The sequence below is a fragment of the Gouania willdenowi genome, chromosome 3, assembly GCF_900634775.1.
Source record: "Gouania willdenowi chromosome 3, fGouWil2.1, whole genome shotgun sequence".
Classification (NCBI taxonomy): Eukaryota; Metazoa; Chordata; class Actinopteri; order Blenniiformes; family Gobiesocidae; genus Gouania; species Gouania willdenowi.
Window position 1 is genome coordinate 8,309,150 of NC_041046.1, and position 17,544 is coordinate 8,326,693.

General features: G+C 35.4%; 1 protein-coding gene across 2 annotated transcripts in view; it reads right to left on the minus strand.

The window, feature by feature from the left end:
* Positions 1-12,610, minus strand: part of LOC114458385 (synaptosomal-associated protein 25-A-like) — a 160,665-nt gene extending 148,055 nt beyond the window's left edge. For both annotated transcript variants that reach the window (XM_028440766.1, XM_028440771.1), the window contains exon 1: positions 12,482-12,610. The gene's annotated coding sequence lies outside the window, so the exon portion shown is untranslated. The remainder of the gene's footprint in view (positions 1-12,481) is intronic.
* Between the last annotated feature and the right edge of the window lie 4,934 nt (positions 12,611-17,544).

The following is a 17,544-nucleotide window of genomic DNA, read 5'->3' on the forward strand; positions in this document are numbered from 1 at the left end:
GTGTACCGTAAATTACCAAATTCAGTTATACCTGTAAATTGTTGTTGAAAGAACTTTTTCCAAAATCCATGCTATTTTTCGGAAATTATTACACAAAATCTCCCCAAATTAAATAAAAATTGGTCAAAAAATAAATAAAGTAAAAGGACATTTAAGTATCTGTCACTTATTGCTTAGATATTGTTGATGCCCCATACTTTATGTCTGATTTATAACTGGAAGTGCAAACTTGGGCACATTAATGTTAAAATTATTTGTTTTCCTGCCTTTAAACCTGCAGGATGACCACTTGTGATCAAACTGGTCCGTATTTGGCCCTTGAACTAAAATTAGTTTGACACCCCTGCTTTATGATTTACAAAACCGGTATGTTACACTGAAATCACGCAAGATTTTGTCGCAAGAGTAACATTAGTTACATTGCAAGACCATCGGCCACCCTTTTAACAGGAAAAATACCATGGAAACGAAGTTATGGGCAATTTTCGGTGACCAAAATTAGGGCTGGGCAATATGGACCAAAACGCAATATTTCACTGACACATTTATTAACAAACAGTTGCACAAAATGTGCCACTTTTGCCTTTTTCTCCTATAAGGGACAGCACGTGTGAGTGAGTTCTGTAATGTGGCTTGTTTAGGGGAATATTGGGCAGATATCGGTATTGGTCAATATCTGTATCGTACCAGAAGTTAAAAAGCTGTACACCTTTGTCAAAACCCACTTCACAAGAGGAACATAACATTGCATGGATGGATAATGCGACACATACTTTAATTGAAACTGCAAATGAGTAGATACAGCATACACTAATAATTACTAAAGCATCTGTATGAAAAAAACCAAAACTATTCAATAAAAATATGAAATAAAATTAAGTATTAAATAAGGTTCTTTTGTATAGAGACCAGAGGGCTTCAGTCATAAATTGTAAAACAAAAAAACTCCAGTTAATGTCATTGATGGATTGACTGTTCTCCTGTGTCTGTGCAGGTTGTCTTTGGATCCTGTATGATATAAAATGTTTAAACGGCTCATTCTACACTCTACCTATAACTTTAAAATGTGTCCAAACTTTGCTCTGTTTTCTCACTCATTTCCCTCATCTTTCCACCATGTAGTCCCAGAATATTTTGCTCTTCTGCCTCTCTGGTTAAGTTAGAGCAAAACCACTTCTGCATGTGTGACATCATGCCAAAACATGTCTACTTGCTCATGTTCCTTCTGTCCAAGACAAATATTTAGGTGTACTTGATAAAATAAAGCAAGGATATTGTGATAATATCCCTCCTTATCCCACACCTTTCCTTTCAAAAGGAATGAAAGTCAAATCAATAAATAAAACCTTAGTAAACTAATTCCTCCAGTTTTCATGGTTAATAAAGGTCACTGTAATAATGTGAAGAGAACAAGCTGGTTTCCTGGCCACAGCAACACCCGCTGTGACAATATGGCCTCAACAAAATAAAACATTCCCTATGGAGAGAAGGACACACTGAAAAATCTGCTGCGGAAATTAACTGTGGAAATGTAGAGGAGTGGCCTCCATCACAGCAAGTGACCTGTTTTGTTGTACAAGAGATTCTTCGTTAAAAATGCAGTCAATACCAGATTGATTTTAATGGTTACACTTCAAGGTGATACCGAGCAGGAAAAGGAACTGCAGGCAGAACAGGAGGTGGATTATTAGGCAGTGAATGCAAAAACAGCAACATTTAGGATGCCAGGCTCTGTTTTTTTAACACTTCTAAGCAGGAATTTTACAGTTGGCTCAGATTATAACATATCTTTGAACTAACAGGCGAGATGTGCAGATTTACCAGAGAAGGAGAGAAACAGAAGTGTACGCATCAAATATGCATTGAAAGCTGTTTTAGCTCCTTATGGGGCGTCTGCAACCATCGCTAGCATTCACCACTATTACTAACACATTTCACCGTTGGGGTCAATCTGACCCCAAACATATTTGACTCCAGAAAATGATTTTCAGAAAATTGTTGACCAATATTTTGTGTCAGGCACTTTGTTAATTTTTTGAATGCATAAATAAGCCCTTGATAATAAAACCTTGACATGTTATCTAGTACCACCATTATTATTAATTAATTAATTATTTATCCAAATCTCCTTAAATGTACTAACATTATTGACCACAATAGTATGAACCGTATTGGTTATGGTGATGATGTGAACTTTCCTGCAGCACCACCAAATTGTCCTTATTTTAACCTGTGTGTTTGTGTGCGGTGGGTTTGTAAGGGGTGGATGTTTTATTTATTTTTTATTTTTAACTGCATTTTATTGTATGAAGAGTGTTTAAAAAAAAATTTAAAAAAAAAAGTAAAGATTAATTTGATTTGATTTGATCAGGTAAAAAAATTTTTCTAATTTTGGGTACAACATTCATGACTTTCACAGAATGAAGAATATTTTTAATACCCCACAGCGAGGAAAATATCAGTTCTACTTTATCATGTACCAACTAGGGATGCACCGAATATTCTGGCACTGAATATATTCGTCCGAATATTACAAAAAAAGGAACATTTGGCCTTCGGTTTACTGAGTTAAAAGCAAGGCTGAATAGTAGCGTGTGATGCAATCAACAACGTGCAGTGATTTTGAGTTGAAAAAGTGTGTGCGCATTGCTGCCGGAGCACAGCAGCAGCTCCTCCTTTTCACACACAAACACAACCAGACTCTCTCCTTTCTTAGTGCTCTCCATCGTCCGTCACTGCGTAAAAGTTGGAAACCGTCCAATTCCACAACCGAGTCCGTTGTTAGCGCCGTGAGCCACGAATCCGTAAACATCTCCAACGTTTCCTCCTTACACTTCACTGGGTCTCACTGCATAGACTGGTGTAGCATTAGCACGGAGTGCTAACAGCTGATGTGTGTAAACAATGGGTCAGTGGCTCCAAGCAGTGACTCCCAACATGATCGGCAGCAGAAAAAGTAGTGCAGTTTGTATTTACATATATGGCAATAAAGTATAATACATATTCTATATTAAACCGCAGTGTTTGTTTTAGCTGTTAGATAGTTGGAGAGGGAGGAGCTCACATTCTTGGAGGCGTGTTAGGTGACGTCAGCTGCCAACGTAGGTAAAATCCAACTCACCCGTTTAAAGCTGACTTTTTACTAAATGTGGAATAACAAAGGAGGGAGGAAACAGAACTTTTTCAACTCTGTCCCTCTGAATGAGGCTAAAGGGATGTATATCACTGTAGCAAAACCATTAGAAAGTGATTTTTTCATCATACCTCCCCTTTAATGCACTTAACCTTTTTTTTAAATGCATGTTTTGTTTTATTTGAAGGCCTAATATACTGTAAATGAAAAATTTTGTTGTGCTTTTTTTTGAAAAGCAAAGGCTACTGGAATATTTTTAAAATGTCATAATATTCAATAAACATTTAGTTTCTTTAAAAAACATGTCTAAAAATGTATTCAGGCTATTTATGCACAATCTAAAAAAATAGTGAAAAACCGCATTCGATATTATATATTATTCGGTATTCGGCCAAGCGTTTATTTTTATTCGTTCGGCTTCGGATTCAGCGTCAAATTTTCATTTCGGGCATCCCTAGTATCAACTCAAAGTATCAACTCTGCACCTGCAAAGTTTTACACAGCTAAAACGCTTAGGGTCAAATTGACCCCAGAGGAACACCATTGCGTGCAATATGCGTTCAGCCGATTGAAAAAAAATATCATGATGCTTTTATTCTTAATCAATTGCACCACTCAAATTAGGAAAAGTCACAAAATGTGAAACCAAAAAAAGTCAACGAAATAAACATGGAATGGGGTCAAAATGACCCTAAGAAAAATAGGAGGGTTAACTTTTATCAAATATACAGTTTACAGGGTTGGGGTCAATTATAATTACAATTGCGTAATTGATAATTAATTACAGTTATGATGTCATCACAGTTGAAATCATAATTGAAAAAAATCTGTTGCTGTTAATCATAATTGAATTGTAATTGAGTTCAGATAATTGACTTAGAAATTGACAGAAATTACATTTATCTAATTAAATTGATGAAAATGTTACAGTTCTATGGCTTATACATATGTTGACATGTGATTACAGAATCTCTCCTGGTTCTGGTCACACTGCCCTAAGCAGGCCAGATACCATCGTACACTGATAAACCCTGTGTCCGCATCTGACCAGCAACCCTAAACCTCAACTCCGTCTCATTCCATTCAGAAGTGCCACAAACATACGTAGTTAACAATTCTTAAATTATGTTTCACGTCATCTTTTGCCACTACCTGCCAGTTCTCTTGAGAATCATTTTATTATTTTAAAATATATATATAAATCTTGTGTTATACTGACAGAAATAGGCTCAGACTCCCACACCAGAACATTAATACCAATATAGGGCCCTATAAAATCCACGTTAACGGAATTGTGGACGGAATCACTGAATCGACTAATGAAAACGTTTAAAAGTAGAAATTGACAGAATCGGGATAAACTGCCATCACCGCGAGGCACATAATGTTTTTTATTTTCCTGAAAAACCTTGACTGAATCAACACAACCTTACCTTAACAGTGGAAAGATACGTTTTATGGTGTTATTATTAAGGGTAAATAATTGTGATTAATTGTGGTGGAACTTTATTAATTGTGAACGGAATTGTAATTGATTTCAGAGGGAAAATAATAATTTAATAAGTAAAATAAGTTATTTTAAACGCAGGGTAGGTATATTTCAAAAACTAGAATGATTTTGAATGTAGCATCTACCAAGTGGGCTCGTGCACGCGAGGGGTCGAGAACGAGCAGGGAGACAGGGAGACATGATTGGTTAAAAAAAAAAAGAAGTCTTTTTTCATTGGTCAAAGTTATTAAAGATTTACAGCTGCTACAGATGACAGATTTTCTTTGTTCCTTTTTCAGAGCTTAATTTCTGGCAGGACATAAAGACAATTTCAATCAAAAACTTAAAAAGTGTATCTGGAGGAAATTACCTACCATACCTTTAATTGTAATTAGAAAAAAATGCAGGTCAACGTAATCGTAATTGGGTCATAATTAAGCATGGATGAATGAAGGCGTAATTGTATTTTAAAAATGGAAATGACCCCAAGCCTCACAGTATATGTTTAAAATAGGCCTGGACCATAAAAAGATAATGATATATATCATGATAAAGATGTCATCAATATCAATAGAAAATATGAGCGACAGAATGTTCGATACTTTTACTGAACTCTGTTGGAAAAAAATGGCAACAACTCCGTCATCAAAACACAAAGAGCCACTGATTTGCTTATGGTGAGATTTAACATGTCATGTGAAATAAAGGTTAGCATAAAACTAATGTCGCTATTCATCCGTCCCAACTTGTGAAATGCAATATTTTCATTATAAAAAAAAGGCCAAAATTGCCCCATAATATTTTCTTAATGTAATACCCTGCTGTTTGTTTCACGTCAGAGATGTTAGTTCTACCTCAGGTGTACACTGATTTATTATTTACAAAATGCGTTGCACATTTTCTTTGGTTAAGTATTTAGTTATAGTGTGTATATTTTCTACATTGAACAGTTTATTTTATTTTTTTCCATAGTTTTGTGACCTTTTTCTCTTTTAAAGATTACGTTTAAAATAAAAGTATTTATATTTGGCCTTTTTTCTTCTGGTTCTTATTTTGAATAGATTAAAAAAAAAAAAAAGAAACAATAATTATCAATATCGACTGAAATGAAAAACTTATATTGTGATACATTTTTCAGGGATATTGCCCAGCCCTAGTTTAAAATGTAAAGAATGGAGATGATGACCAGCAGGAAAACATTTGGGACATCTAGGAGATTCAAAGCAATCATCTGTGGCCTGTAGGAGATAATCACTGTAAAGCCCCACTGTCCCATTCACTGAGGATAAAACCCACTGGATTAAACTGTAGTCCTGCACACACACACTCACGCGCACACACACACACACACACACACACACACACACACAACGCTTACATAACACATGAACCACGCTGCCTCTTGCTCTTATTCAACTTTCCCATTACATGCTGTCGTCTCTTTTACGTCGGCATCCTTTCTCTCTTCAGCTCACTCTAGCAAACACGTAATGTGAAACGCACAAAAGTAACTTACGCACAGACAAACAGATGAATACAGACGCACACATCAAGAGGAACACGCTCACACCACCCCCACTTTACAACAGTTTTTTTCTCTCCGCTCTCGTCCTTCATCCTCACATTCAAATGGACACCTGTCAACCTGCTGCTCTGTACACGCTGTTCATTCCAACACATTGACACATGGACTGTGATGATGACAGTGCATATAGAGCTGTAGCCTGTAGCCAAGTTTTGATAGTTAACAATAAAATCCTCCACATTGGACACAGGCATTTATTTCTCTGTTGCGTGCAATGATACTTTAATGCTGACTTGGGGGAAACAGGAATCCGATTACTTCAGATCTGCTCTGTCATCCCGATCAATACACATGGATCATGTCACCGTGAAGATGTGAGATGTGTTGAGAACGGATGCAGTTTGGAACAGAACCTTCTAAACGTCACAAAAACAAGATGGCGTTTGCTGGTGACAAAGTGATTATTAGTACTGCATTATTTATCTGAGAGCGCCAGGAGAATAGTGTGAAAATAACAACAGCTCACTATGAAGAAGACACGAGAAGTGAAAAAGCACATCTAAAACACGTAATGGGTGATTTGGTTTGATGTATTTTTGTTTATTTCTAACTTTCTAAGATTTAGAAAAGCTCACTTGCACAGTTTTTTAAAGGGTATCTGTACTAGTCATGTATATAACATAAAATGTGTTTAAACACAAATTCATGCAAGCTTCGATATTCATCAATCGTGACGTGAGCATAAGCCAGGATCAGATCTCACGTCAGGTCTGAGCTCGTGTACGATAATCTGAGTGTGTGGATTTGTGATGCTGCTGCAAAATCTGACTGAGTCTGAAAATGAAATATTAAACAAGCCTCAGCTGTAATTTAAGCATAAGCAAACACATTCAGGACATATCTAAATGGATTATTAAAACGAATTAAGCAAAAAAAAATTCTTAAAAAGCCCATGTTATTACCAATACCACTTTTTTGCTGCTGCTATGCTCTGTAATGGAGAATAAGGTCCTATTTCCTACATACAGCACATCACTGTGGACTGTATGGAGGAAACAGGACCTCATTCATGCTTTTAAATGTAAAAAGATCCTTAAACTTTTACAAATGCACTGCAATAATCAGTAATGCAATGAATTGTAGGTGAAATTGGCTGAAGGCATAATAAACACAGAAGGGACAACATTTATTCATTTTAAGGCTTTTTTAAGGGTCTCGATCGTTAATTTATTTTAATGTGATATTTGTTGCTTCAAGCGTGCAGACTGATGTAAACGATATGTCCGTGCTTCTCTCCAGGATCTCTGTTGGGAAGTTGCTCGCAGCGCACACAGGGGGGCAGACTGCACCTGCTCGGTAGCCGACTCTGTTCCACAGAGCTTTTAAATAAGCTCTTTTGTCCCATTTTCACACGTTCAGAAAAGCAAGTATTTGTTTTGCTATGTGAGGATGCCAATTCCAAAACAGGAGGGCGTAACATGTTAATGATGATCGAATTCCGCCGCCAGATTTATCAACACCTGATCATTTGTACGCTGGGATTGATAAGATACGAACGTTTTATAAATCACATGTTGGTCCACTCTGATTTGCACTCGTTTTCACGCAAGGTTGATAAATGAGAGCTAATATGTGCACTTTTTTTTTTAAACCTGACATTTAAAATACCTTTTTGCAAAAAAAATCATACCTTAAAATACAATCCATTGAAAGCAGCCATTTTCAGTCAGATGTGGTGTGAAGTTGATCTGATTTCTGTGATTTTCTTTTTTATCTACACTTTTGTAGTGATGTTCTTTAATTGTTATTGTGAGCTCTTGTTGCACATCAGAGCAGCCACGGCTGGCAGTCGGCTGCACTGTTTACATACAAGACACAACTGAGATTACGCTGTACGACACCAGAGAGTAGAAGGGAGAGTAATCTTAGACAAGTCAAGGAGGACATTGGGGTGGGAAAGTAAGTAAGTAACTCTTTCATTTGTTTAACTACCTTTCAAACTTCAATTTGAACAGTCCTTTCTCTCTTTCATTCCCTTTTATTTCATATTTTTGCATGATTTTAAATGAATAAGATAACCTGGCTGACTTTTATTCCAAGTTACTCGATTAAACCATTACTATTATATATGATCTTTAAAAAGAGCTTGCAGTTAAAATTAATTACAGGTGATCTTGAAGGTAATGTAATTATTGTTCCATCTTAATTAATTTAGCTTCTCCTGTCTCCCTAAAGTGCTCCTGATTCATATGACCTATTGGACTTTTTGAACTAATTCTTCTTGATAGATAGGTAGAAAAACATCTCACACAAACCAATTCATCCATAATCAATAGAGATTTTTTTAACAATAGTTTCCTTTTGATTTTTTAACATTATGTTTTCGTCTGATTGGCCAATTTCCACAAACCAATCCTTAACAGTAGCTGGTTTCATCAAAAATCTATAAGATCTTCAGTTGTTTTTCAAAAAAATGGTTTGAAAATTTTTAAATAAAGCCTCATAGGGAAATATAGTGTCTTCTCAATATAGACAGTGCATTACATACCTTTTAATGTTTAGGTTTTAGACCATATTTTGAAATTATTATAGTTTTCAAGGCCTTAGTGAATGTGAACACACAATTTGATCACTTCAGTGTGATGTAGCAAGTGCACTAACACCTTGGATTGTTGAAAAAGGTCATATTTTTCACAGACTATTAGCAAATCTGATCTCTCGGCTCAAACTCAAAGGGTATGCATGCAGAAAAAAATGCAATGTGGTATCTTTTTTAGATGATCACACTGAAATTCAATCAGTATAACAGCCGAGAACTACCAGACGCAGGCAGTTGAGGAGAATGAAAATGAATGAAAGCAAAATAAACATGGAGTGCTTGTCTGCATGCATTCCTGTGTCCATGTTTTCAGCAGATAAGATCAGGAGAAGTGGAGGCTGCTGGTAATGTGGGCATGGTGATGGAGAGCTGACTTATGGGTTAAACTTACAAGAAATGAGAGGGAAGAGGGTGGAGGAGCAGGCGTGGAGATGATGACCGGAGTGAAAGCGGGAACACATCAGGACACTCATGATTTGAACACCCCTGATTTGTTCACGATGTTTAAGCTGAGACTAAAAAAATGGGACAAAAAATAAAAGACATCTATGTATCATCTAGGCTCCAGTTCAATGTGCACGGCAAAATCACCAACCTCAGCCAAAGAAAAGTTAAATACAAGACTCTAGGACACAGGTGTCAAACTCAAAGCCCAGGGGCCAAATCCGGACATTTTTAGCATCCAATTTGGCCTGCAGCAGCAGAAAGCAAAAAAGTCAGAGAAACCATGAATAATTGTGTAAATAACCAACTAATTAGTTTGTAGACATCTCAGCTAAATATCTCCAAATTAATACAGAAACTCCACAATATTAGTGAGGCTCACAGTTTCCTCATGCTTATATCACATGATGGCAGTCATTTTTTTTAGCTCAAATTGTTAAAAGAATTCCTAATTTTTCCCAAATCCTGCAATTTCCTTCAAAGAATTTCACAAACTTTTCCCCAAATTACATAAAAATGGTTCACAAAATCTAACAAATGAAAAAATGTGTTACTTGTTGCTTTGATATTATCAGTGCCGTACATATGTTATAACATATTTATACATGGCATTGCAAACTAGAGCACAATAATGTTAATATTAGCCTTCAGTGGGCGCTACCTTTGTGTTAGAATAGTCTCAAATCCTTGTTGTTTTCCTGTTGCTCTCACTTTCTCCCATCTGGGTCTTTCCATGTCATTTCAACACATTTTCAGGACATCTCACGCATTTCAATCTAAAAAGATTCTGAATTTTTTACCAATTGTTTTCGTAATTTTTCAATAAACACCGTACATTTTAGTTTGATTGGAAAGATAGTTTTTGAGAAGTGGCCAATTTAGTAAGGGGGGCGTGTCGGTTTTTGTGCATCCTTATTTTTCTTCCATTTTCAGCTTCAAATATCTCAGGATTCACACTAAATAGGAAACTGATATTTGGTATAGTAATACAGCTCCACCTACTCCCTCAGAATATACAACAAGATCTGCTATACATCCTATCTAGTGGACATGCCAGCCCATCAAAATTGGAAAGAAGTTTTTTGACCTTCGTTAAACAACTTTGTATATGCCTCAGCTCCCTATAATTTTATCAGCTTTGTCCATATTGTTTATGTTACTAATGAAGAACTAATAAACAATAAATGACACAGAGGAAAGCTACAATAGCCTCATGTAAAGGATTTTCCATATTTGCGAGTGATGAAGTAACCAAAAGTTGGGTTCCAAAATAAAAATGAATAAGTCACATAAAAAAAAGAAATTATATCCTAAGAAAGAGTCATGTTTATGCAATAAATTACAACAGAGATCAGATTTTTCTTACATTCCCAAATGCTGTTATAGGCCAATAGAAATAGTTTTAAAAAAAAGAGTTTTTTTTGGATTTCAAGAGCGTGTCACCCAAGAACCAATGCATATATGTGACTAATTATTAGTGATGTGAACAGTCTATGTACATACTGTAGCTTTAAGCTGATCAAACTACAGGGAGCTGAGGAGGCATATACTAAGTTGTTTGCTGAAGACCCAAACATGGTTTCAGACCCAAACCCCAAATTTTTTCCCCAAATTTGAGGGGCTGGCATGTCCACCAGATAGGATGTATAGCAGATATTTTTATATATTCTTAGAAAGTAGATGGAGCTGTATTACTATACTTACAGTATGTGATGTAGTTCTTGTGACATATTGGAAGCTGAAAATGAAAGAAAAATACGGACGCGTGGAAATCAACACATATCTCAAAAAGTATGAATCCGATCTAACTAAAAATCTACAGTGTGCCTATATAATCACAGAACAATTGATAAAATTTTCAGAATGTTTTGAGACGGAAGTCTGCGAGCCATTTGTTGAAATGACATGGAATGACCCCTCTGTGTTTTGATATATGGGAGTGGCCTAAAGCTGGAGGCGGAGCTGCACACATGAAACCTGTGGCCTGACTGAAGCCACGCCTATTAAAACCCTGAATTTTAGTCCCCTCACCACCAGATTATTCTGTTCTTCCACATGTCAGAGATATGTTTTCACGTCAAAAATCTTTTTTTTTTTTACGTCTTAGACGAAGTCAAACTGTTAGGATTAAGAATGCTTGTGTAATTTATAACCCGTATGCTTATGATAACATCTACTGAAATCGGTATATAGTTTAAAAATAATACCCTTGGTCTAATTATGACTGTGTCTGTGTGACATGCAAGGATCCAGTACGTTATTATATTTCCAATTAAATAATACTAAATCTACCTGTTTGATCATGGTTCCAAACAACACATGGCTGCCAAGCAAAGACAAAACACACTCTCACGGGTTGATCTGCTTAAGCCAGGCCTGAGCTCTTCATCCTCACTGACATTAACACGGATGGACACCAGGGACAGGAAACACTGAGCGCTAACACCCTGCGTTTAACTGTTAAAACATTAAAACTAATAGACAAGAAGTAGAGCTGGAATTCAGCCTTCAGAAGGAGTGAATGTGTGTGTAACTGTGCTTGGATCAGTTCACAGAAACAGTGGAAATCTTAAAGAAACCCCAATGGCAATCATGATAAAAGTGCTCCCTAGAATAATAATAATACTAATAATAATAATAATAATAATAATAATAATAATAATAACAATAGATATAATACACTGAGTCTGAATGTAATTGTGAACCAGAAACATGCCTTCATTTTGTAATAATTAGAATTAAACATACAATTCCAAGTGTGGAACTACTTTTCGTCTTTCCTGTCTTGCCCTACTTCAACTAGCTCTATTTAGACTATTTATTTTGCTTTTTAAAGAAAAGAAACCACTAAACAAACTGTCAAAAAGAGGGATTTGATACGTTTATGTGATTAAAAGTGAGTTTTTTTTAGCGCTATCGCTGTATTATAAAAGTGTTTATAGTTTGTAGTACTGTGACACGGTGCTGAGAGAGTGAACTGTCCGCGGTGCTGAAAACCCTCCGCCTTTCAAAGCCACACAACTTTGCTGCTCGGACGAACTAGTGCAGCTTTAATAAAGCGTTTTTACAAACATTGAAAACTAACAAAAGCTCAGAAAATGAGTCTCTACATCGTGTACTTTTCCTCTTCTCTACACACCAACAACACACACTTGTTCTTTCTAAAATAGTCGCAAATGAAGCTTAAAGTGGGAAACATGGACCCGACACAGAAACACGGTCTGTTTTATGAAGAATTCCAACTTTTCTCATCGTCTTCTAAACGTAAAATTCACACTAAATAATCTGTACCTGCGTTGTTCCTCCTCTCCTCTTTGTTGTTGTTGTTGTTGTCTTCGGGTTTGTTCACTGTGGAAAAATGTCTGTCCGCTCCGTTAACAGGTTTGTTCCCGGTGACACACATACACGCACGCACGCACCCACACATCAAGCTACATCTGTGTACCTTTACACTTCCGTTCAGTATTTTACACAATAAAACCACCGCACCAGATTTAAAACTCCCAGACCTCAAAACTGTCCAAATGATTTATTATAAAGCATGAAAAGGTGCACTACCAAAAAAGTTACAGGAAATATGCTTTAAGAGGGAAACTACATTTCAAGATGCAAAAGAACAACAATGAAAAGGATGAGTATAACAATCGCAGGGGTAAAATGATGGAACTGCCTAAAGGATTTTTTTACATTCTCTTGTTCTACATCAAATGTTTTTAATATTTGTTAAATACATATATTTGTTTTACTTGTTCTTGTTCCAAATCACCTGTTTTTATTACTTATTAAATGTTTTTTTTTTTATTATTATTTGTTGTCGTTCTACCTCACATTTGTTGATTTCAGTAAATGTTCTTTTTATAAAAATTGAGACGTGTACTATTTGTTGTCATCATTGTGTCATTTTTATGATTAAGGAAGCAAAAGTAGTATTGGCTCCAAATATTGGGCAACAATTTCACCTCGGACAGAAATTACATATAATATGTATGTAATGGTATAAAATACTCAGTAATCATAATAAAAGATATATATTGTGATAGAGAATAGTATTAATTTAAATATTGCCACACTATATTTTGTATTTAAAAAGTTATTGATGAAATTTGTGAAGTAAATTTTAAATAGTATATTATTAATATTATGGCTGATTAGTTAAACAATTAAGTGATTGTTATGCTTTTTTGTTTTTCTAAAGACTGCCGAAAATACAACTATTATCGAAAAAATATTTACGACCAATATTTATGTTTATTAGTGGATTTATTGATTTAACTTTCTGTAGTTTTAAAGAATCTTTTCTCATACATTTTCATTGAAATGTAAGGGTATTTTATACATTTAGCTTTTAATTTGAAGCTTGAATAACTACACTTCCTTCCTGATGATTCTCGTGAAATGGCCGCGCCCCGTGACGTCAGAGGATCAAACGGTATTGAGTTGGAGCCGCTCAGCGGAGCAACAGAGACGCTGCCAGACTGACCGTCAAACTAAACCGGTGTTTTTCAACCGTGGGGTCGGGACCTCATGTGGGGTCGCCTGAAATGTCTAATAGTTCATTTTTCAATTATTTTCATATTAAAACAATCTGTATTCTGTACTTGAATTTGAATACATGTAGTTCAAATTGTGTATATATATATATATATATATATATATATATATATATATAGTAATACAGTAAAGCAAACGTGACCAAATACTAATTATATGGAAAAATAATTTATTTAAGGTCACCAGAAATTCTTGATATCAAAATGGAGTGACGATTTAAATAAGATTTATCTGTGCACACAGATTTACTGTTATATATTTCAACACTGGTTACTAACTCCTTCATCATTGCATGTTTCTTTAAAACAGTTAATCAGTGTCTTTCAAATGGAAAATGTCAGATTATTACCAGTGTGGTCATATCCATTATATTTCAGTTCATCTCACTGTGATGCTATTAACTTGAGCAGGACTGAAAAATTCGAGATGTAAAATTACATGTTTTCCCAGCTAAGAGCAATTATTAGCAGAGGTATATAAAGTACCTGGAAAAAAGAGAAAAAAAAACTAAGTAAAAGGACAAATACAACAACTGAAAATTACTTTGGTAAAAGTGAAAGTCCCCCATTAGAAAATGACTTGGGTAAAAGTCTTAAAACGGCTCACGTTACATTTAAGTATGTTGTAGAAAACAAAAAAACACAAGTAAAAGTACAACAAAAGAAAGTGAAGTATGTTAAGCATAAAAAGAATCTGCACGCAAACCTGAAGTTGTTCTTTTCATGCTCTCGGACATGCTCATATCAGATCAATTGTTGTCATATTTTTATTTGTAACGAGTTGGCAAAAATCAAAGTAATGAAGTAAAAGTAAATTTTTAACTATAAAATGTAGTGCTGATTAAAAAATCTTGTTAAGTACAAATCATGTAAAAAAAAAAGTAAATTTACTTTGTTACAAAACACCTCTGATTACAAGTGTTATGTGAATCAACAAAATATAAACATGGTGAAGCAGCTTTTAGTTGTTATGCTGCAAAGACGTGTAACAAACTGCAGCAGAGCTGAAGTCAGCATCACATGAGAGCTTTTCTTTTTCGACTGCTTATGACTGAGCGAGCGATTCATAATCATTTTACTGTTGGTTTCAAACTTAGTTTTAGTTTTTATTGTTTGTTTTCTGTTGCTCTTTTTGATCGTGTAAAACATGTTGGATTGCCTTGTGTATATGAATGTTCTATACCAGACATAGGCAACTGGCGGCCCGAGGGCCACATGTGGCCCTCAGTCTAATATTCCACAAAAATATCCCCAAAAGACTGTAATTCAAGAAGTTGGAAGGGAAGTGAATCCCAACATAACACACAAAGTACACAAAACCACAAAAAAAAAAAAGCACAAACTGAATCATGAAACATAAAATGACAACAAAAACAGACACAACAACCACTTAAACAAAATGATTACAAAAACACACAAAGCAACAACACGTTAAAGAATAGCTCCAAAGACACGCAAACTGTTAACAATATTACACAAAATGACAAGAAACTACAGAAAACAACAATTCAGAACGTGACCCCACAAACACACAAAACAACAACAAAAAATGAAGAAAATGACAGAAAAAACAGAAAATGACAGAAAAAACACAAAATTAACAAAAACACACAAAATGATGACTCCAACAACTCTGAAAACACACAAATCGCCTAAAAACTGACCAAGACCAAAAAAAAAAAAAGCAAAACCCTTTTCCCCCTCTCTGAATGGTCATTATTCTAAATATTAACATGAATATTGATCATGTGGCCCTTGGATCAGATACAATCATGTTTGTGGCCCCCACTGTGATAAGAGTTGCCCATCCCTGCTCTATACTAATTAAGGTACCATGCCATCTTCATTTCGTTCTTCCCTCATTTTTGAGAGGCAGATGTGCTTTTCTCAGCTTATGATCACATGTGAGCATGTTACCGTTACTTCCTACGTGCAGTCAGCAGATATATGAGAGTCCCACAGGGAGGGTAAACGGCTGAAGGGAGACAGAGAGGACCTCCATCCAGCTTGTATCTCGCCTCAACATGTCATCAATCCACATATCATTGAGCATTCTGCTTCACTTATCTGTGACTTTATACCAACAGAAATAAATATGCTGCTCTCATGTCTCTGAAGGACTCAACAATGTCAAATCAAGATCCTGCTAAAAATGGTGAATGCAAAAAGAGAGATATAAGAAGAAAACCTATAAATACTGTATGCATGATATGAATCTGCCATCTGGAAAATATCCTTTAAAACTGGGGTGTCAAACTCATTTTAATTCAGGGGCCAAATACAGACAGTTTAATCTCAAGTGGGTTGCAGATTATATATGCAGTAAAATGAGTCATTTTATCATTCATGTGCCCAAGTTTGCACTTCCACCTATAATAGTATTTTAGGAATGTAAGGCACCGACAATATCCAAGCAATAAGTGACACATTTCAGTCCCTACAGGGTCTTAAATTTTCATTGGTTTTGTGACCAATTTTTATTTAATGTTGGGGAATAATTTATAGAAAATTGTAGGATTTCAGAAAAACAGAGTACTTACAACAATTTGAAGTTAAAAATGACTGCTATCATGTGGTATAGGCATGGAAAAAAGTATGCACTTTCTTTGAAATCGTGTATTTGGAGGTATCGACAAATGAATTAGGTGGTGATTTACACAATGACTCATGTTTTCCCCGTCATTTTACTTTCTCCTGTGGGCCGAATTGGGAGCATTAAAGCCTTGAGCTTGACACAAGTAATTTAAAAGGTCATTACAAATGAGATGTGATGTTAAGGGTGAATGCCAACCAATGCTAAGCAGTGGCGGTTACAGTTACTTGGGTGCCGGGACCAAAAGAAAAAAAAAAACCCCTTCAGGGTCGTTTGCATCCTCAGCTAAGAGGGGAAAAAGCGGTAATAAAACATTCAAGGCAAATAAGTAATCTCCAAAAACACATTTGTATTATTCTTTCCACTGATGAAAGAAAAGAAGAGATCATCTCAAATCTTGAACAAACGACTCCTGTCACTAAAACCCAAGAACACAATGTGCAAACAACACAACAGAATTATATAGAATAAAACAGTAATTACAATATATGTAAAAAAAAAAAAAGCGATGTAAAGAATGAGGTAAATAAATCAATGAAAATTAAATAAATTAAGCATGAATATGGGCAGAAGATTGCTTGTAAGCAGCAAATAAAGAGCAGGCAATCTTAAGCAATCATTAACATCTCCAATGTTGTTTAAAACGTCACACGTCTGTAATTAATAGTCATGTTTAATTAAAGGAAAACATGTACAGTGATTGTAAAGGGTGTGTGTCACATTTATTATACCTTTTTAAATTATTATTTATTTATTTATTTATTTTGTGAAATTTGGCGCCCCTCCAGCAGATGGCACCCTAAGCAACCGCCTGGGTTGCCCGGTGGCAAGGCCGGCCCTATTTCAATCTTTAAGCTTCAATGTTTAAAAAAAAAAAAAAAAACTCAGAGTCACTTCTTAAACATTTACTGTAAAATATCCAAACCATACATACGACTTCAGTGAGCATCAAACACAGGTAACGGCATGAAACAGCACCTCTCGACAGTCCACCAATGTGCTACTAAAACTGTTTGATTTATGTAACCAAAAAAAGCCCATGACTGACTAAACATCAGTTTTCTGATGTGTTAGTGTAAAATATTTCCTAAACTCAGTCAAAACGTACTGGCTGTGATGCTTAAGTCCTCCTTTTAACACTGACAGAAAAACAACTTGTAGAAGTAAGAACAATGCCATTACACAAACAAGAAATAACTTGCACTTCATCA